The sequence below is a fragment of the Rhinopithecus roxellana genome, chromosome 5, assembly GCF_007565055.1.
Source record: "Rhinopithecus roxellana isolate Shanxi Qingling chromosome 5, ASM756505v1, whole genome shotgun sequence".
In the NCBI taxonomy this organism is placed as follows: domain Eukaryota; kingdom Metazoa; phylum Chordata; class Mammalia; order Primates; family Cercopithecidae; genus Rhinopithecus; species Rhinopithecus roxellana.
The window spans coordinates 135,308,687-135,330,402 of NC_044553.1; the positions used below are offsets into that span (position 1 = coordinate 135,308,687).

At 43.2% G+C, this 21,716-nt stretch overlaps 1 protein-coding gene and 1 pseudogene across 5 annotated transcripts in view; one reads left to right on the forward strand and one right to left on the reverse strand.

The window, feature by feature from the left end:
• Window positions 1–10,661: 10,661 nt before the first annotated feature.
• LOC115897600 lies at window positions 10,662–13,520 on the reverse strand (annotated as a pseudogene).
• Window positions 13,521–20,785: 7,265 nt separating this feature from the next.
• The window catches only part of TMEM63C (transmembrane protein 63C), a 76,830-nt gene continuing 75,899 nt past the window's right edge, over window positions 20,786–21,716 (forward strand). For 4 of the 5 annotated variants that reach the window (XR_004057313.1, XM_030930628.1, XM_030930631.1 and 1 more), the window contains exon 1: window positions 20,786–20,941. The gene's annotated coding sequence lies outside the window, so the exon portion shown is untranslated. The remainder of the gene's footprint in view (window positions 20,942–21,716) is intronic. The other variant, XM_030930629.1, reaches the window with a different exon arrangement.

The following is a 21,716-nucleotide window of genomic DNA, read 5'->3' on the forward strand; positions in this document are numbered from 1 at the left end:
GACCCCACTTATTCAGACACTTGACTTGTGACAGAGGTGGTGCAGCAGAGCAGTCAGGAAAGGACAAAATGGAGTTCTGCAGGTAAAAACTGAAATTGGATTCCTATTGCCCATATATACAGAAATCCACTCCAGGTGTGTTTTGTTGTTGTTGTTGTTGTTCAGACAAAATTAACATAAAAGTCACCATTTAAACCACTTTTTTTTTTTTTTTTTTTTTTTTTTGAGACGGCATCTTGCTCTTGTTACCCAGACTGGAGTGCAATGGCATGATCTTGGCTCACTGCAACCTCTGCCTCCCGAGTTCAAATGATTCTCCTGCCTCAGCCTCCTGAGTAGTTGGGATTACAGGCACATGCCACCACACCCGGCTAATTTTTTTGTATTTTAGTAGAGATGGGGTTTCGCCATGTTGACCAGGCTGGTCTCAAACTCCTGGCCTCAGGTGATCTGCCCGCCTCGGCCTCCCAAATTGCTGGGATTATAGGCGTGAGCCACCGCACCTGGCCTTAAACCATTAAAAAACAAAAAAAATTCAGTGTTTTTTTGTGTGTTTTTTTTGTGTGCACAGAGTTGTGCAACCATCACCAATAATTACAGAACGCTTTCATTATCCCAAAAAGAAAACGGTATACCTGTGAAGCAGTCAGTTCAGTTCCTCCATCAGTCTCACCGCCACCATGACCACCCCCCAACACTCCGCTCCTGCCAGTGAACAACCTACTTTCTACCTCTATGGATTTACCTATTCTGGACATTTTGTATAGACAGAATCATACAATATGGGGCCTGTTGTATCTGGCCTCTTTCACTTAGAATGTTTTCAAGATTCATCCATGTCGTAGAACATATCAGTACTTCATTCCTTTTTATGGCTGAATAATAGTTCATTGTATAGATACATCACATTTTGTTTATTCATTGATTCGTTGATAGATATTTGAGTTGTTTCCGCTTTTTGGCTGTTATGAATACCGTTGCTGTGAACATTCATGTACACATTTTGTTTGAACATGTTTTCAATTTTCTCGCATATATATCTAGGAGTGAAATTGCTGGGACATATGTACTGCTATATTTAACTCTTTGGAGAACCACGAAACTATTTTCTACAGTGGCTGCACCATTTTACATTCCTATCAGCAATGTATGAAGGTTTCAATTTCTTTACATCCTCACCAATGCCTGTTATTTTCCATTTTGTGTCCATCCTAGAGGGTGTGAAGTGGCATCTCATTGTGGTTTTGATTTCTGTTTCCCTAATGACTAATGATGCTGAGCATCTCTTCGGGTGCTTATTAGCCACTTACACATCTTCTTTGGGAAAACATCTATTCAAGTCCTTTGCTTGTTTTTAAAAACTGGGTTGTCTTTTTTAATTGCTGAATTGTAAGAGTTTTAAAAAAATATATTCTGGATACGGCCGGGCACGGTGGCTCTCGCCTGTAATCCCAGCACTTTGGGAGGCCGAGACGGGCGGATCACGAGGTCAAGAGATCGAGACCATCCTGGCTAACACAATGAAACCCCATCTCTACTAAAAATACAAAAAATTAGCCGGGTGAGGTGGCGGGCGCCTGTAGTCCCAGCTACTTGGGAGGCTGAGGCAAGAGAATGGCGTGAACTTGGGAGGCGGAGCCTGCAGTGAGCCGAGATGGCGCCACTGCACTCCAGCCTGGGCGACAGAGCGAGACTCTGTCTCAAAAAAAAAAAAAAAAGAAAAAGAAAAAAATATATATATATATATATTCTTTTCTGGATACTAGTCCCGTATCTAATATGTGATTTGCAAATATTTTATTCCATTCTGTGGGTTGTCTTTCCTGAGAGCGTCCTTTGATGCAAAAAGTTTTAAATTTTGATGAAATTCAATATATCAATTTTTCTTTCATTTCCTGTACTTCTGGTGTCATATTTAAGAAATCTTGTCTAATTCAAAGTCACAAAGATTTACACCTATGTTTCCTTCTAAAAGTCTCAGTGTTTTAGGTCTCTTACATTTAGGACTCTGACATGCTCTGACTTAATTTTTTGATATGGTATGAAGTAGGGGATCCAAATTAATTCTCTTTTGCATATAAATATTGAATTATTTCAGGACTATTTGTTGAGAAGACCATTCTTTCCACCATCAAATGATCTTGTCACCTTTGTTGAAAACTAACTGACCACAGATGTACGGGTTTATTTCTGGGTTCTCAATTCTGTTTCATATAGAAACAGAATTGAGATTATACCAATACCACATTGTTCCGATTACTGAAGCTTTGTGGTACATTTTGAAATTGAGAAATGTCAGTCCTTTAACGCTGTTTTTTTTTTCAAGACTGTGATTGGCTTTCAGGTGTCTTATAATTCCATAAAAATTTTGGAATTAGCTTGTATATATCTACAAAGAAGTCAGCTGGAATTCTGATAGAGGTTGCACTGAATCTGTAGATCATTTTGAGGAGTATTGTCATCTTAAAAATACTAAGATTCAGACTAGGAAACATAGTGAAACCCCATCTCTACAAAAAATTCAAAAATTAGCCAGGTGTGGTGGTCCCAGCTACTTGGGAGGCTGAGGTAGGAGGATCACTTGTGCTCAGGAGGTTGAGGCTGAAATGAGACATGACCAAGCCATTGCACTCCAACACACTTAGGCAACAGAGAGAGACCTTGTCTCAAAAAACAAACAAACAGGCCGGGCACGGTGGCTCAAGCCTGTAATCCCAGCACTTTGGGAGGCCGAGACGGGCGGATCACGAGGTCAGGAGATCGAGACCATCCTGGCTAACATGGTGAAACCCCGTCTCTACTAAAAAATACAAAAAACTAGCCGGGCGAGGTGGCGGGCGCCTGTAGTCCCAGCTACTTGGGAGGCTGAGGCAGGAGAATGGCGTAACCCGGGAGGCGGAGCTTGCAGTGAGCTGAGATCCGGCCACTGCACTCCAGCCTGGGCGACAGAGCGAGACTCCGTCTCAAAAAAAAAAAAACAAAAAAACAAAAAAACAAAAACAAACAAACAAACAAACAAACAAAAACAGAGAAAGTCTTCCAATTCATGAATATGGGATGTCTTTTATTTATTTTTGTTAAAATTTTTTTTTCAACTGTAGTTTTCAGTGTACAAATCTTTTTTTTCCCTTTTTTTTTAGATGGAGTCTCGCTCTTGTCACCCAGGCTGGAGTGCAGTGGTGCAGTCTCGGCTGACTGCAATTTCTGCCTCCTGGGTTCAAGCAATTCTCCTGCCTCAGCCTCCTGAGTAGCTGACCTCAGGTGATCCTCCCGCCTCAGCCTCCCAAAGTGCCAGGATTACAGGTATGAGCCACCACACCCAGCCTCAGTGTACAAATCTTATACTTACTTGGTAAAATTTGTTCCCAATTATTTTATGTTTTTCAATGCTACTGTTAATGAAATTCTTAGTTTTATTTTTAGATTGTTCATTGCTAGTATATGAAATTACAACTGATTCGTGTACACTAAAACTTCACTAAACTTATTTATTAGCTCTAATAGTGTTTTCTTGTAGATTCTTTAAGGGTTTCTATATATAAGAGTATGTGATCTGCAAATGGAGACAGGTTTACTTTTTCCTTTCCAATCTGATAGTCTTTTATTTATTTATTGACTAATTACCCTAGATAGAATTGCCAATGCATTGTTGAACAGAAGTGACAAGAGCTGACATCCTTACCTTGTTCCTAATTGTAGAGGGAAGGCTTTCAATCTTTTATAATTAAGTAGAATGGGAGCTGTGGGTTTTTCACAGATGCCTGTTTTCGACTGAACTGTATCCCTCCCAAATTCTCATATTGAAGCTCTAACCCACAATGTGATTGTATTTGGAGACAGGACCTATTAGGAGGTAATAAAGGTTAAATGAGATCATAAAGAGAGGGCCTTGGCCTGGCTCAGCGGCTCACTCCTGCAATCCCAGTACTTTGAGACGCCAAGGTGGGCCAATCACCTGAGGTCAGGAGTTCAAGACCAGCCTGGCCAACATGTGAAACCATGTCTCTACTAAAAATACAAAAAATTAGCTGGGCATAGTGGCATGCACCTATAATTCCAGTTACTCGGGAGGTTGAGGCATGAGAATCCCCTGAACCCAGAAGGCAGGGGTTGCAGAGAGCCAAGATCACACCACTGCATGCTAGCCTGGATGACAGAGTGAAATTTTAAAAATAATTAGCCATGTGTGGTGGCATGCACCTGTAGTCCCAGCTACTCAGAAGGATTAAGAGGGAGGGTCATTTGAACCCAAGAGGTTGAGGCTACAATGAGCCATGATTGCACCACTGCATTCTGGCCTGGGCAACAGAGCAAGGCCTTGTCTTAAAAAAAAAAAAAGTAAAAGAAAGAAGAGGAGGAGACACTAGAGATATCTCTGTCTTCACATGAGCACAAAGAAAAGGCTATGTGAGGACACAGTGGGAAGGCAGCCATCTACAAGCCAGAAAGAAAGGCCTCACCAGAAATAAACCCTGACTTTGATTTTGAACTTCTAGCCTATAGAACTGGAATAAAATAAATGTCTGTTGTTTAAGTCAACCAGTGTGTAGTATTTTCTTATGGCAGCCCACACAGACTAATATAATGCCCTTTATAAGGTTGGAAAAGTTCTCTTCTAGTTTGTTGAGTGTTATGGTTTTTTTTTAAAATCATGAAAGAGTACTGGATTTTGTTAAATGCTTTTTCTGCATCAATTGAGATGATTATGTGTTTTATCTTTTAATCTTTTAATATAGTGTAGTACCTTGATTGATTTTCGTCTGTTGAACCATCCTTGCATTCTGGAGATAAATCCCACTTGGTCATGGTATATAATCCTTTAAATATGCTGCTGGATTTTGTTTGCTAGTATTTTGTTAAGGATTTTTGCATCTATATTCATAAGGGATGTTGGTTTCTTATTTTCTCGTCTTGTGATATCTTTGGCTTTGGTACTAGGATAATACTGGCCCCACAGAATGAGTTCAGAAGGGTTCCATCCTTTTCTTTTTAGGGGAGGCATTTGAGGAAAAAATAGTGTTAACTGTTTAAACACTTGGTAGAATTTGCTAGTGAAGCCATCTGATTCTGTGTTTTTCTTTGTTTGAAGTTTTCTTTTTAAATTTTAGTTACTGATTCAATCTCTTTTCTTGTTATTGATCTATTCTTGTTTTCTATTTCTTCTTAAATAAGTTTTGGTAGCTTATGTGTCTAGGAATTTATCCATCTCATCTAGGTTGTGTAATTTGTCAGGATACAGTTGTTCATAGTATTCTCTTATAATCTTTTAAAATTATTATTTTTATAAGGTCATTATTAATGTTTGTACTTTCATTTCTAATTTTAGTAATTTGGGTCTTCTCTTTTTTTTCCTTATTCAGTCCAGATAAAGATTCATCCATTTTGTTGATTTTTTAAAATTTTGTTGATGTTTTCAAAACACTAACTTTTGGTTTTGCTCATTCTCTCTATTGTTTTCTGTTCTCTATTTCATTTATCTCCACCCTAATCTTTATTATTTCCTTCTTTCCTCTTGTTTTGGATTCCGTTTGTTCTTCTTTTTCCAGTTTCTTAAGGTAGAAGGATATGTTATTCACTTGCAATCTTTGCTTTTTTTTATGTTGACATTTCCAACTATAAATTTCCCTCTAAGCACTGCTTTTACTAAATCCCATAAGTTTTTGCATGTTGTATTATAGTTTTCATAGGTCTCAAAATATTTTCTAATTTACCTTGCAATTTATTCTTTGACCCATTGGTTATTTAAGGGTGTGTTATTTAATTTCCACATATTTATGAGTTTCTCAGGTTTCTTTCTGTTATTGATTTCTAGGTTTATTCCATTGTGGTCAGAAAACATACTTTGTTATGATTTTAATCTTTTAAAATTTATTGAGACTTATTTTGTGTTCTGACTTATAGTGGAGAATGTTCTATGTGCACTTGAGATGAATGTGTATTTTGTCATTGCTGAGTGGAGTGCTCCATAAATATCTGTTAGGTCTAATTTGTTTATAGTACTCTTCAAGTCTTCTATATCCTTATGATCTTTTTTTTTTTTCTTTTTCTTTTTGAGATGGAGTTTTCACTCTTGTTGCCCAGGCTGAGGTGCAATGGCACAATCTCATCTCACTGTAACCCTTACTTCCTGGGTTCAAGTGATTCTCCTGCCTCAGCCTCCCAAGTAGCTGGATTACAGGCACCTGCCACCACACCCAGTTAATTTTTGTATTTTTAGTAGAGACAGGGTTTCACCATGTTGGCTAGGCTGGTCTTGAACTCCTGACCTCAGGTGATCCGCCTGCCTCAGCCTCCCAAAATGCTGAGATTACAGGTGTGAGCCACCACACTTGGCCTCCTTGATGATCTTCTGTGTAGTTGTTCTATCTATTATTTAAAGTGGAATATTAAAATCTGCAACTGTTATTAATTATCTATTTCTCTAATTATTTCAGGTTTTGCTTCATATATTTTGGGGCTCTGTCGTTGGGTGCATATATCTTTATAATTGTTATGTTTTCTTGATGGAGTATCCCTGTTACCATTATATAATGTCATTCTTTGTCTCTTGTAACAATTTTTGTCTTAAAGTCTATTGCTTCCAATATTAGTATAGCCCCCCCCCCACTCCCTTTGGTTACTGTTTTCATGGTATATTTTTTTACCATCCTTTCATTTTCAGCCTATTTGTATCTTTGAATGTAAAGTGAGTCACCTGTAGATAGCACAGTTACATCATTTTTAAAAACTCATCTGCTAATATCTTCCTTTTGATTGGAAAGTTTAATTCATTTACATTTAAAGTAATTAATTAAGGAAGTACTTACTTCTGCTGCTTTGCTATTTGTTTTCTGTGTTTCATACTATTTTTGTTCCTTATTTCCTTCATTACTGCCTTCTTTAGTGTTAAATATATTTTTTATTTTATTTTATTTTACTTTATTTGCAACAGGGTCTTGCTCTGTCACCCAGGCTAAAGTACAGTGGCACAATCTTGGCTCACTGACACCTCCACCTCCCAGGCTCAAGTGATCCTCCTGCTTCAACCTCCCAAGTAGCTGAGACTACAGGTGCACACCACCATGCCAGCTTGATTTCTGTATTTTTGCAGAGATGGGATTTTGCCTTATTGCCTAGGCAAGTCTTGAATTCCTGGGCTCAAATGATTCACCCACCTCAGCCTCACAAAGTACTGGGATTACAGGCATGCGCCACCATGCCTGGCTGATATTTTCTAATAAACTATTTAATTTCCTCATCTTTTCTTTTACTATATATTTTTTAGTTATTTTCATAGTGGTTGTCCAGAGGATTAAAATTAATGTTTAATTTATAGCAATCTAGTTTAGATTAATACTGTTTCAGTATAAGAACTTTGTTACTTTATAGTTCTACCCCCATCTTTATGTTGCTCTTGTCACAAATTCCATCTTTACACATTTGTGCCTATCATAGATATATATCATCAATTTTTACTTACATAGTTGCCTTTTAAATAATATGGGAAATATTTCCCATTTTAAATAATATGGGAAAAAATAAGAGATACAGACCAAAAATACATTAATATTGACTTTTATATTTACCTTTACCAGTATTCTCTATTTCTTCATGTGGAATCAAATTACTGCCTACTGTCCTTTCATTTCAGCATGACAGACTCCTTTTAACATTTCTTATAGGGCACTATTGACAAACTCTCTGTTTTTATTTGGAAATTTCTTGATTTCTATTTCATTCCAGAGGGATAGTTTTGCTGGATATAGCATTCTTGGCTGATAGCTATTTTTCTTTCAGTCCTTTTAATGCTCTATCCCATTGCCTCCTTACCTCCATGGTTTCCAATGAGAAATAAGCTGTTAATCTTATTAAGCATTACTTCTATGTGATAAACTGCTTCTCTTTTGCTGCTTTCAAGATTCTATCTTTGTCTTTACTTTGAACAGTTTAATTATAACATGTCTTAATGTGGACCTCTTTGAGTTTATCCTACTTGGAGTTTCTTAGATGTATAGACTACTGTTTTCCATCAAATTTGGAAAGTTTTTGCCCATTATTTCTTTCAAGTATTCTTTCTGTTAGACTCTCCTACCTCCTCTGGAACTTCCATTATGCATATGTTGTGGTATACTTGGTGATGTCTTTTAAAGTCTGCTCGTTATTCTATATCTTTCTTTTTTATGCTCCTCCGACTGAGTAATCTCAGTGACTTATCTTCAAGTTCACTGATCCTTTCTTCTGCCTGCTCAAATCTGCTGTTGAGTCTCTCTAATAAAATTTTCCTTTCAGTAATACGTTTAAGCACTAGAATTTATATTTGGCTCTTTTTTATAAGTTTGATATTTTTATTGATATTCTCTATTTGTGAGATATTCTCATGGTTTTCTTTAGTTCTTTGTACATGGTTTCCTTTAGCTTTTTGAGCATATTTTAAATAGTTGAATTAAAGTCTCTTAAAAGTAAGCCCAATGTCTGGGCTTCCTCAGGAATAATTTCTATCAATTGTCATTTTTCTTCTGTAGGGGCCATACTTTCTTGTGTTTTTTCCATGCCTCATATTTTTTGTAGAAAACTGGACATTTTGAATATTATAATTTGGCAACTCTGGAAATCAGATTTTTCTAGGGTTTGTTGTTCCTGCCTGTTGTAGTTGTTGCTGTTTTTTTTTTTTTTTTCTGTTTGTTTGTTTAGTGCCTTTTCTGAACTAATTTTGAAAACTCTTTGTGTGTGCATGTGTGTGTGTGTGTGTGTGTGTGTGTGTGTGTGTATGGCCACAGAAGTCTCTCTGATCACTAGCTTAATGATCAGCTAGTGATTGGACAAGAGATTTCCTTAAACACCTGGGACAAAAAACAGTAAAATTGCCCAGTAAAAAAGCCTGTGTGTGCTGTTGGGACATGCCTTCAGAGTTCAGTTAGGCAGTTTACAACTCTGCCTTTGTCTTCAATTTCTTCTTGCATAGAGACTGAAGGTCACGCAGAGGTGAGAGCTTAGGGTTTTCTCAGGTTTCTGTTGAGCATGCACTTGTCCTCTAGATTCCCATGAATATGTCAGAGCTTTTCAAAATCCTTATTTTGGATAGAATCTCACAAAGTGTGAGAAGAGACATCTTCCTGGAAAGGGATTCTGGATGAACAACTAACATTTAGAAGCTTTTAATAGATTACCTGGTTCATAGTCTGTGAGTGAACTGAAGGAGAATGACTGACCCCTCAGAGGCAGCTGCCATGTTAAACTGACCAAAGTAGTAAAGAAGTAAGGAAACAAGTCTGAAGAAGAGAAGAGGAAGTTTTCCTAGTACTACTTCCAAACCATGTGTTTCTTATAGGGCTGGAGTATGAAAAGGAGGGTTGCAGAATGAGGTGTATCAAAACCATCTGGAACCAACTTGTCCCCATTCCAGGAAACCCTCACCCACAGCTCCAACTTGCTCAGGCAGTAACCATGATGGAATTTTTTTTTTTTTTTTAACATTTGTCACCTTTCTTTATTGTAATAGTTTATCTGAAAGTACACAAAAATTAATAAATTGCTTTTACTATGCAATTCTGAAATATCAAGTCTACTGCCTTCAATACAAAATTAGTAACTACTTTTATGACATTAAGGTCAAGTCATCATTTGTAAAGACAGTATCAACTGAGACTTTTTGGCACTTATGACTAATCCATTATAAACAATTTTCAATCTTAAAAACACAGCTCCAGTAAACGTGTAGTTATGCTGGGTACAGATAAGGAAATACAAGGCCAGCATGATCACTTATGCCTGTAATTACAGCACTATGGGAGGCCGAGGCAGGTGGATCATATGAGGCCAGGAGTTCAAGACCAGCCTAACCCACATGGCAAAACCCTGACCCTATTAAAAATACAAAAAGAAATTAGCCAGGGATGGTGGTGCTTGCCTGTAATCCCAGCTTCTTGGGAGGCTGAGGCATGAGAATCAGAGAATCAGTTGAACCCAGGGGACAGTGGTTGCAGTGAGCCAAGACCATGCTACTGCACTCTAGCCTGGGTGACACAAGGAGTGAGACTCTGTCTCAAAAAAAAAAGAAAGTACAAGAAGCTCACTGGTTATGCTAAACCAAATAAATGAAAAGCAGCAAAACTGATTTTTTTTTTTTTTTTTGAGACAGAGTCTGTCTGTTCTGTCCGCCAGGCTGGAGTGCAATGGCGCGATCTCAGCTTACTGCAACCTCCACCTTCTGGGTTCAAATCATTCTGCTGCCTCAGCTTCCCAGGTAGCTGAGACTATAGGCATGTGCCACCACACCCGGCTGATGAGGTTTCACCATGCCGGCCAGGCTGGTCTCGAACTCCTGGGCTCAAGTGATCTGCCCACTTCGGCTTCCCAAAGTGCTGGAATTACAGACATGAGCCACAGCAACTGGCCGCAAAACTGATTTTATACTGTGGCTTTATACAAATAAATAAAATTCTTTCTGTTTTTCTATATTTTTTCTTACATTTCTTATAAAATAACAGAATGCTTCATTTTATTCACTTCAATAGGACAAAGTCCTTAGAGAAAGATTGAAAAGAGCTGATAATCAAACTCCCAAATTTTATGCTTATTTCTTTTCTAGTGCTATCAATTTTCTGACATTTAACATAGGCAGGAAAACGTTCTCGGTGAATTGAGCATTTGAGTCTACAAACGTCTTCAAGCATTCTGGCAAGTTACATATATCCCACGTTGCTTTTGGTTGCCCATCTCTTCTTTGCTTCAAACCCCCACGTGAGTTCCTTCTTTTTTCGGGCAGTCCTGTGAATTTTTAGTCTCCATTTTTGGCTTTTACAAAATTGTGGCAGACAACTGCTTTGGCAATTTTTACACCAAGCTCTCGAGTAGCTAGCTGGTTGCTGAGCTCCTCAGCCTTCTCAATATTCCACTCCTCCACAGCCTGCTCTATCCTGTTTTTGAGGCCTTCTCAACGGTTTTCCTTTTAACAGAGGGGTCAAACCTATCATTGACTCCAAAATACTGAGGAAGCTCCTTCCACTGGACTGCATTTGAGGACTGTTCAATTCCACACATCTAAGGGAATTCCAGAAGGACACTCTTCTTAGGCATTTACATTTGACTCTGTTTCACTTTTTGCTTCATCTGTTGAGAAATTTATGATTTCTGCTTTTCTGAGGTTCCCATCCTCTTATCTTCCTGTAAGTTAAGCCTAGAGCTCTCCAATGCAGCTTCATCTTCGGAGTTTGACTCAACATCACTTTCATTTAGGCCAGGAGGTACCAGCCCACTCGATATCTTTTCTTCTGTCAGGAAGCAGCCGCCTGGCAGCCATCTTAAGACCCTGTCAACCAAATAATTTTTTAAGAAATAATTTTTGTGTGAAGTAATTGTCGTGTATTATTTCAGTGTTATGTGGGCTTTGTATAAAATAATATGGACATTTTACTTCTATTTCTATGCTCTGTAACAGTTTAAAATGATTGATTTCTTGCTTTACCATCTTTTCCTTTTTCTTTTCTTTCTTTTTTTTTTTTTTTTTTTTTTTTTTTTTTTTTTTTTTGAGACAGGGTCTCACTCTGTCACCCAGGCTGGAGTGCAGTGGCATAATCTTGGCTCACTACAACCACTGCCTGCCAGGCTCAAGCAATCCTCTCACCTCAGCTTCCAGAGTAGCTAGGACTGCAGGTGCACACCACCATGCCCAGCTAATTTTTGTATTTTTTAACAGATGGAGTCTCACTATGTTGCCCAGGCTGATCTCAAACTCCTAAGTTCAAGCAATCTGCTGGCCTCAGCTTCTCAAACTGCTGGGATTATAGGAGTGAGCCACCACAACCAGCCCATATTTTTCAATTAACTAATTAATTTTGGAGGAGACAAAACACACTCAAACATAGCACTCACTAATAAAAAACTGGAAATAAAAACAAATGCCAAACAAACCAGGCAGGATTAGTTTGTGACATAGTCAAACAACAGAGTAATGAAAATGGATAAACTCCAACTGCATACCACAGTGTGGATGAATCTTAAAAATACAATGTTGAAGCTAGGCGTAGTGACTCATGCCTGTAATCCCAGCACTGTGGGAGGCTGAGGCAGGCAGATCACCTAAGGTCAGGAGTTTGAGACCAGCCTGGCCAACATGGTGAAACCCCGTCTCTACTAAAAATACAAAAATGAACTGGGAGTGGTGGCACGTGCCTGTAATCCCAGCTACCTGGGGGGCCGACGCAGGAGAATCACTTCAACCTGAGAGGCAGAGGTTGCAGTGAGCCGAGATTGTGCCATTGTATTCCAGCCTGGGCGACATGAGTGAAACTCCATCTCAAAAAAATAAAACAACACAAAAAACAAACAAACAAAAAAACCAATGCTGAGTTCTAACAGCCCAACATAAAAGTATATTTATGCTCTAATTCTATTAATGTACACTTAAAATACAGACCAAAGCAAACCATATTGATTAGGAATGAATAATCACGTGGTAAAAGTACAAAGCAATGCAAGGAAAGACTGAAGTCAGGATAGGGTTATCTCTGTGCGGGGAAGCGACTGGAAAAGAAAGGAGTGGATTGGGAAACAATACAGGGAAACTTCTGGTGATAATGTTCTATTTATCGACTTAAACAGTGTCGCTACACAAGAGTTTGCTCTGTGATTATTCATTATAGTGCTCATTGTTGTATGGTATATGCTTCTCTGTATATGTATTATATTTCACAAAGTTGATAAAGCTTATACAACAAAGAAAAGGTTCATTATTGAAAACAGGTAACAACACCCAGAGGAAGGGGTACAACAGAGCTGATTTCAAGAGCCTGGACATGAGGCCCTGAAGAGATCTTCACTTTGTGGCTCAGAAGAAACTCATATTTCTGCCTCATGAGTATCAGTTTGGGGGAGCAGGGGAGTTCTATAGCCTCAATAAAATATCAGTGCAAGGACCCATTTTTTTTTTTTTTTTTTTAGTCAGAGTCTTGCTCTGTCACCCAGGCTAGAGCGCAGTGGTGCGGTCTCGGCTCCCTGCAACCTCCGCCTCCCGAGTTCAAGCGATTCTCCTGCCTCAGCCTCCCGGGTAGTTGGGATTGCAGGCATCCGCTACTGTGCCAAGTTAATTTTTGTATTTTTAGTAGAGACGGGGTTTCACCAACTTGGCCAGGCTGGCCTTGAACTCCTGACCTCGTGATCTGCCCGCCTCTGCCTCCCAAAGTGCTGGGATTACAGGCGTGAGCCACCGCGCCCGGCCGGCAGTTATTCTTTAAGGATCTAATTCTGCAGGGCATCAGTCAGGCTCAAGATAGAAGTGAAGTGAGGCTGTGCAGGCTTCAACCCCCAGGTCTGTCTGAAAATGTTCAGTTGAGTTCAATCCTGGGTGAAGAAATGATACCAGAATCCCAGAGTTCCAGTACAACACAGTGGTGTTTCTTTTGTGATGTCATCAACACCTGCTTCTGACCTCACCCGCCCAGAAGTTTCCAATATCATTAAGTGATAGTGGCAGTGGATAACAATGACCTCCTACCAGCTGTGAATTTCTCTTCTTCCAGGGGAGAAGTACTAGTAAAAGACATTGCTGCTGGCTAAGATTACCCACTGGGGCCTTGGTGAGTGGGGCCCAGTCTGAGGCCAGGGGTAAGAGAGGGCAGAGAGGCCAGGGTTGTCCCAGAAGAAGGGAGGCCTGGATTCTCTTCTGTGGCAGGGCTGAGTGATCATAGGGCCTGACTCCTCCACTGGGGAACACCAGCTTCCAAGTAGGGACAGTGCTGTGTGTCTAGACCTAAGCCTGAAGTCTTCTTCTCTCTAGAAAACCACAACCCTGTGTCTGGTTAGGCAGAGGACACTGGAAAAATGGTTTTCCATTCCAATACATTTCCCCGCTACTTTCTGCACAGGAAATCAAATTCCCTTCTGTCTGGAAAGGCAGATTAGAGCGTGTGATAGGAGCTGAGCTCCCAAAATGAATCCACTTTCTTAGAGAGTTTTTATTTGGCTCTTGGGATCAGGGATACCCTAGAGTACGTGGCTTGCCACTTAAAGTATAAACAGTGTATTGGCTTTGCCTTGAAAATACTGTCCCTGTCAGTGGCATATGTTTATATTCTGGGTCCTGTAGTAAAATCTGTGATCTGACTCCCATCATCTCCAAGCCCATGGCCCCCTGCTTACCCTCTGCCTAGCAGCGTCACCCAACATCAGGCCTTAGGGTGATGACACTGGTGTGTGGCTTTCACTTCCTGCCTTTTCTCTCTCATTTTGATTTTTCCTGAACATCTCACCTGGGTGCTACAGAAAACCCATGTACATTTGTGTAGGCTGTGCACAGTTGTGAGGTATTTTTTTGTTATTGTTGTTTTTGCAATTACAAACAATTCTGCAATGAGCATTCTTGTGTGTGTAGGTCTTTGTGAGCTTGAGTGTGTATGATGAAATTATTTCTAGATAACAGAGGCAAGTTCCCAGGCCCACCATAGGCTCAATAAAACTATGAGGGTTGGGTCCCTGCAGTTGTTCACTGGTCTAGTTTAAGATCTCAGATAATTTCGCTGATCAATACAGGCAGTCCAACTTACAACGATTCTACTTACAATTTTTTTTTTTTTTTTTTTTTTTTTTTTGAGACGGAGTCTCGCTCTGTCGCCCAGGCTGGAGTGCAGTGGCCGGATCTCAGCTCACTGCAAGCTCCGCCTCCCGGGTTTACGCCATTCTCCTGCCTCAGCCTCCCGAGTAGCTGGGACTACAGGCGCCCACCACCTTGCCCGGCTAGTTTTTTGTATTTTTTTAGTAGAGACGGGGTTTCACCGTGTTAGCCAGGATGGTCCCGATCTCCTGACCTCGTGATCCGCCCGCCTCAGCCTCCCAAAGTGCTGGGATTACAGGCTTGAGCCACTGCGCCCGGCCTACTTACAATTTTTTGACTTTAAAATGATGAAAAAGCAATATGCATTCAGCAGAAATCATACTTCAAGTATCCATACAACCATTATGTTTTTCACTTTCAGTACTCAATAAATAAAATCATCTAACACAAGCCCATTTTATAAAAAACTGCTGAAATATTCAACAGTTTATTATACAATAGGGTTTGTGTTAGATGATTTTGCCCAACTATAGGCTAATGTCAGTATTCTGAGCGCATTTAGGACAGGTTAGCTTAAGCTATGATGTTTGGTAGATTAGGTGGTGTGTTAGTCCATCCTCATGCTGCTAATAAACACATACCTGAGTCCCGATAATTTGTAAAGAAAAGAGATTTAATTGACTCATAGTTCCACATGGCTGGGGAGGTTTCAGGAAACGTACAATCATGGTGGAAGGGGAAGCAAACACATCCTTCTTCACATGGCAGCAGGAAGAGAAGTGCTGAGCAAAAGGGGAAAAGCCCCTTATAAAACCATCAGATCTCATGAGAACTCTCATTATCACGAGAACGGCATGACTCAATTACCTCTCACCAGGTCCCTCCCATGACACTTGGGGATTATGGGAATTACAATTCACGATATTTGAGTGGGGACACAAGCAAACCCTGTCAGGTGGGTTAAATGCATTTTCAACTTACACTATTCTCCAATTATGATGGGTTCATCAGGATGTAATGTCATCATCCTAAGTCGAGGAGCATCTGTGTTCCAAATCAGCTAGTGGGACCATCCTAGGCTCTGTCATCCTAGGTAACATAGACTTCACCCCCAAAGCTATTAGAAAGTATTTATTGAGTCAAGGCACTGTGTTCAATATTAAAAATTAAAAGAAAAAGGAGACATAATCTGACCTTAAAAGGATCCATAATCTAATGAGGGAGAAGGTAAATATAAATGAATTTAAATCTCTGATTTCTCATCATTGAGGAAAGGTGTACTTTTGGATGACTGAGTTTTCCAGATGCTGAAGGTTTCTCCCCCAAATATACAAGCTTTATTCCATTTTAACCACTTTTGATTGGGAATACTTTCTAAATACACAGTTGCTTTCCTTTAAAGGATTTGGTCAATGACTTCTTCTAGTGATGTGGGATGGTTGTTCTGAGCATGTTTCCACTACCACCTTATGATACAATGATGCCTTCAAGGTCTATTGGAATGACCTTATGCTAAATGACTCCAAACTCCTAAGTTTTGTGGGATTTTTTGTTTGTTTGTTTTGTTTTTTTTATTTTTTAGACGGAGTCTCACTCTGTCACCAGGCTGGAGTGCAGTGGCATGATCTCGGTTCACTGCAACCTCTGCCTCCCGGGTTCAAGCGATTCTCCTGCCTCAGCCTCCCAAGTAGCTGGGACTACAGGTGCACGCCACCATGCCTAGCTAATTTTTGTATTTTTAGCAGAGACAGGGTTTCATCATGTTGGCCAGGATGGTCTTGATTTCTCGACCTTGTGATCCGCCTGTCTCAGCCTCCCAAAGTGCTGGGATTACAGGCGTGAGCCACCGCGCCTGGTCAAGTTTGTTTTTTGTTTGTTTGTTTGTTTGTTTGTTTATCATTGTTCTCTCTTCTCTTGCTCTTGACTTTTACCCTTTTCACTGTACTTGCTTTCTTATTAGTCCTTTTTCCTTCTAATATGCTTCTGCTCATCTGCTGTGGGTTTGAAAATCAGGAAAGTGGCTTCTCCTTTAGGCTATTGGTTCAGCTGCTGCAACAGAGACCAGACAATAGTGACTTTACAAGGTTATTGCTCTCCCATGGGAAAAATGCAAGGTGGTCAGCATTCTAGGGCACTTCTCCAGGTCATCTGGTGACTCAAGTTCTTCCTGCCTTGATGCCCTGTCTCTAGGGGGTTGTCCTGGTCAGCATCATCAAAGCTGCCCTCTCCTCCACCCCATGTCCACATCCCAGACTTCACAAAGGAGAAAGAGGAAGTAGAGAACAGCCAGCTTCCTTTTAAGGATGTGGCCCAGAAATTAAACCTATTACTTCCACTTATATCTCACTGGCTAGGACTTAGTTCATACTTCCACCTGGCTGCGAGGGGTTCTGGGATATGTGGTCTCTAGTAGGGGAGCCATAAATCCAGGTTTTAACCTTGGGAGCTCTACTGCAAAAAGGAAGAGGGAAAGAAAAGGGGCTCTTAGCAGTCTCTGCCACACTGGATCTGTTGAAATTTTGTGTGGAGTAAGTAAAGGTGGGCTCCAATTGAAGACACAAGGTGATCTGCAGAAAAAGCCCCTCTCCTCCCCTCCCCTCCTCTTCCCTCCCCTCCCCTCCTCTTCCCTCCCCTCCCCTCCTCTGCTCTTCCCTCCCCTCCCCTCCTCTTCCCTCCCCTCCCCTCCTCTCCTCTTCCCTCCCCTCCCCTCCTCTTCCCTTCCCTCCCCTCCCCTCCTCTCCTCTCCTTTCTGATGTAGATCTCTCTATATTGCCCAGGCTGGTCTCAACCTTCTGGCCTCAATAAATCCTCCTGCCTCAGCCTCCCGAGTAGCTGGGATTACAGGTGTGAGCCTCCGCACCTGGCTTCCATCCCCCTTTTCTGTACCTCTCTCTCTCTTTTTTTTTTTTTTTTTTGAGACAGAGTCTCGCTCTGTCGCCCAGGCTGGAGTGCAGTGGTGTGATCTCAGCTCACTGTGAGGGTTACTCAGAGTCCTTTTGTTTATTTTATATTGTTCTGGATTATGTTCCCAGACCAGACATTGGAGGTTAACAATGCAGTCATGAAGACAATAACAGGCATAATCTTTCAGATTTGACAGCTCAGGCCAAAGGCATTCCCACCCCAATACACAAGTAAAAGCATGATAAGTGTTTTCAGTGTCACAGGCCAGAAGGGCCTTTCTTTCGAAAGCCTCAGTTATTCATACCCATACACTTTTACTGAGGACCTTCTACAAGCCTGACACTCATCTAGGTGGTTGGTTGGGACAATGGGGTCATGTCTTTCCCCACCACACAGCCCACCTGGCATCTCCATGGGTTCTCCTCCCTTCCATAGGTTCTTCTTCTCTTCCTTCCGTCTTTCCTTCCTTCCTTCCTTTCTTTCTTTTCGTCTTTCCTTCCTTACTTCCTTCTCTCTCTCTTTCTTTCTTTCTTTTCCCGTCTCCTCCCCTCCCCTCCCTTCCCCTCCCCTCCCCTCCCTTCCCCTCCCCTCCCCTCTCTCCTTCCCTCCCATCCCCTCCCTTCTCTCCTTCCCTCCCCTCCCCTCCTCTCTCCCCTCCCCTTCCCCTCCCCTCTCCCCTTCCCTCCCCTCTCCCCTTCCCTGCCCTCCCCTCTCCCCTTCCTTTCCCTCCCCTCTCCCCTCCCCTCTCTCTTCTCTCCCCTCCCCTCCCCTCTCCTCTCCTCTCCTCCCTCTCCTCTCTTCTCATCTCCTCTCCTTTGTGATGTAGGTCTCTCTATATTGCCCAGGCTGATCCCAACCTCCTGGCCTCAAGAAATCCTCCTGCGTCAGCCTCCCAAGTAGCTGAGTTTACAGGTGTGAGCCGCCACACCTGGCTTCTGTCCCCCTTTACTGTATCTTTCTTTTTTTTTTTTCCAAGATGGAGTCTCACTCTGTCACCCAGGCTGCAGTGCAGTGGTGCAATCTCAGCTCGCTGCAACCTCCACCTCCTGGGTTCAAGTGATTCTCCTGCCTCAGCCTCCTAAGTAGCTGGGATTACAGGTGCCTGCCACCATGCCTGACTAATTTTTGTATTTATAGTTAAGACTGGGTTTCATCATGTTGGCCAGGCTGGTCTCGAACTCCTGACCTCAAGTCATCTGCCCACCTCAGCCTCCCAAACTGTTAGGATTACAGGCATGAGCCACCGCACCTGGCCTCTCTTTATGGCGTGCCGTTGATGCTTATCAGGTTTCTCCTTTAGGAAGTGGATGGGGTTGGGTATAGGTTTAACAGCTGCTGTGATGATGAAGCAGAGGAACAGACAAACCGCTTCTGTTGAGAATTTATGCTGTCCCACCAGACTGAATAGCATAACTACAGCAACAACAATGAATCCGTGCAGAGCATTTATTTTGTATACAATATTTCATTTAATCCTCACAATCACCCTTTAAGCTTATGATTATTGTTTTTTCCCATTTTCCATATGCAAAAAAAAAAAAAAAAATGAAGCACAGAGAGATTAAGTCTCATATTTAGCTGGCCCAGCTGGGACTGAAACGCAGGCAGCTAGCATTCCCAGCACTATTCTTGTATTGATCTGGTTTGTCTTTGTACCCACTGGACTTTATCCTAGAAGAGGAGAATACAAGTGTCAGGGCAGAGGGGTCTGAGACCCCAACTAGCCCAGCCCTCTCAGAATTACAGATAAGAGGGAAAAACAAAGAGAGATCAAGTGAGCTACCCAAGGTTGCACAGCATGATAGCCGCTAAGCAAGGGCTGGAACCTAGACCCTGATGCCCTGTTGCCACTGAAGAATAGATGGTCAAAAGTCTTCCTGTTCCATGAATGAAAAAGATAAAAGAATGAGTGGGCCGGGCACGGTGGCTCACGCCTGTAACCCCAGCACTTTGGGAGGCTGAGGTGGGCAGATCACGAGGTCAGGAGATCAAGACGATTCCGGCTAACACGGTGAAATCCCATCTCTACTAAAAAATACAAAATAAATAAATAAATAAAAATAAATTAGCCAGGCATGGTGGCAGGCATAGTCCCAGCTACTCGGGAGGCTGAGGCAGGAGAACGGCGTGAACCTGGGAGGTGGAGCTTGCAGTGAGCCGAGATCGAGCCACTATACTCCAGCCTGGGCGACAGAACGAGACTCTGTCTCGAAGAAAAAAAAAAAAAAAAGAATGAGTGGGTGAGTGACTGCATAATGGATAGACTTTGACGGAATGTGTCTATGTGGCTCACCCTTGGGTCTTCTTGGGGTGGCTAGGTCATGAGAACCAGGGGGTCAGAGGAAGAGGGAGATGACTAGGGTGTGCCAGTCTGGCAGGGTTGTGTGGAAGGGGGTGCTGTGCTGTTGGTTATGGGGAAATCAACCCATGAAAGCATAACCAGCTTTTGAGCCCATCCTCTAGCACCTCATGACCTTGTGTTCACACGGCTTCCTCTGTGGCCTTCTTATCATATTGCTAACAGCGCTAACTGGTGAAAGGGCGTCACTTTCAGAGAGCGCTGGGCAGTGGCTCCTCTCCCATTAGCTGTCTTTCATTATCTGGTGCTGCGAGTGCCAGATAATGTCTATGACATGAATGTGCCTAGGCTCCTGCCTGGGAGGGAGAGGCTGTTTACTACTGCCCCTTGTTTTGCACACTGATCTTTGGGGGTTGCAAATGCTGGCACCTGTCCTCAGGGTCAAAACCAGTGTCTATATAGCAGAGTGGTCAGGACTTTGATGAAACTCTGAGACCTGCAGGAGTGTGGCCCACCGCAAACTGGAAATGACCCAGCCCACTCCCTTGGGCCTCCCGGGTGGGGCTGTGGCCAATTGTAGATGGCTCCTTTGTTGGGGAAGTCTGGGTAGCAGCTGGGTACCAGCCACTGGGCTGGTGCCAGGACCGGGTCCTTGGGCGGGGCAGCGGGCTACCTTTGTGGGAGTGGGTTGGCTTTTCTTGCTTCTGGCTGATGGGACTAAGGAGACTGGGAAAGAGGACAGGCCTCAGGGAGGGCGAGGGGAGGTGGCAAAGGAGCTGCCGAGGCCCAGTGCATCAGGGGAGCTGAAGCAAGCTGGAACCAGGGACCGGCAGCCTTGTGCGTTTAAGATGGTAATTTGCAGATGGTTCCTGGTAGCTACAGGGTCTCTGAGGCGGAGCCTGGGTCTTCGCGTAGGATCCGCCAGCCTGGGTACCCCCGCAGGTCAGAGGAGCCTTGGGGCGGGGCCAAGGTTGGCCCCTGCTTGGGAGGAGCCGGGATGCCGCTCTCGTGGTGATGCAGAAGGGAATTTGCTGACACTCCCTTGCCAGGTGGGGCTGGCTTCGCCCGGCCGGCGAGGAGGAGGACCCGCTGGCAGTCTCCTCCCAGGTGGGGAGCGTGGAGCTTGTCACCGCAGCTTGGCGGCCTGAGCGCCGCGCCTGGCGCTGGGGCCGCGGTGCTGAGGACGCAGATGTGGTGAGCACGCGACGCAGGTGCAGTGACCCAGGCTGGTTGGGCCGGGAAGAAGGGGCGCAGGATCCAGGTCCCGCACGGGGAGGGGGCGGGGAAGGATTGCTTGTTTCTGTGCTTTCTGAGACCTTGCATTGGGAGGGATGGGGGTAGGGGAGACTGCGCCACAGTCCCTTGCCACGCTGGCTGTCTCTAGCTTGTACCCAGGAAAGTGTGGCCTGAGCCACCCACCTAGGAGGGCGTGGCGTTAGAAGACCGGTCTTCACTGGGTGGGGGGATGGAGGTGGGTAGGAGTTTTGCTTGCGGGGTCCCCGGCCTCCTGCCTGACAGCCAGGTGGGAGTTACCGCTCTGGGCTACCCTCTCCCCCACCCAGGGATTCCCCGGGGCTCTGCCGCCCACTCTCTGGGCTGGGACGGGAGGGGCCAGCCTGCTCCGCCGTTATGGGTTATGACAACGTCACTACTGCGCTGCTGCCGGGCTGGCTGGGCTCCTGGTCCCCCAGGGGAACAATGCCACCCTTTCCCCATGTGCTTCCAAAGAAAGGCTCTTGCCTCCCTACTCGCCCTGGCCTTGAGAGAGAAACACTGTGTTTGGATGAAGGCCCTGGGGAAACTGAGGCCCAGGGGTGTTGTGGCTTGACCAAGGTCACTGAGCAGGCCCTACAGAGCTGGCCTCCCAGGCACTGCCTTCACCGAATGCTCTCTGGAGGGGCAGAGGCCCTTCTTCCTCTCTAGACCCTGGGACCTCCCCCCACCCCAGCACCACATTTCCTCATCCCTGAGAATGCCAGGAGTTGC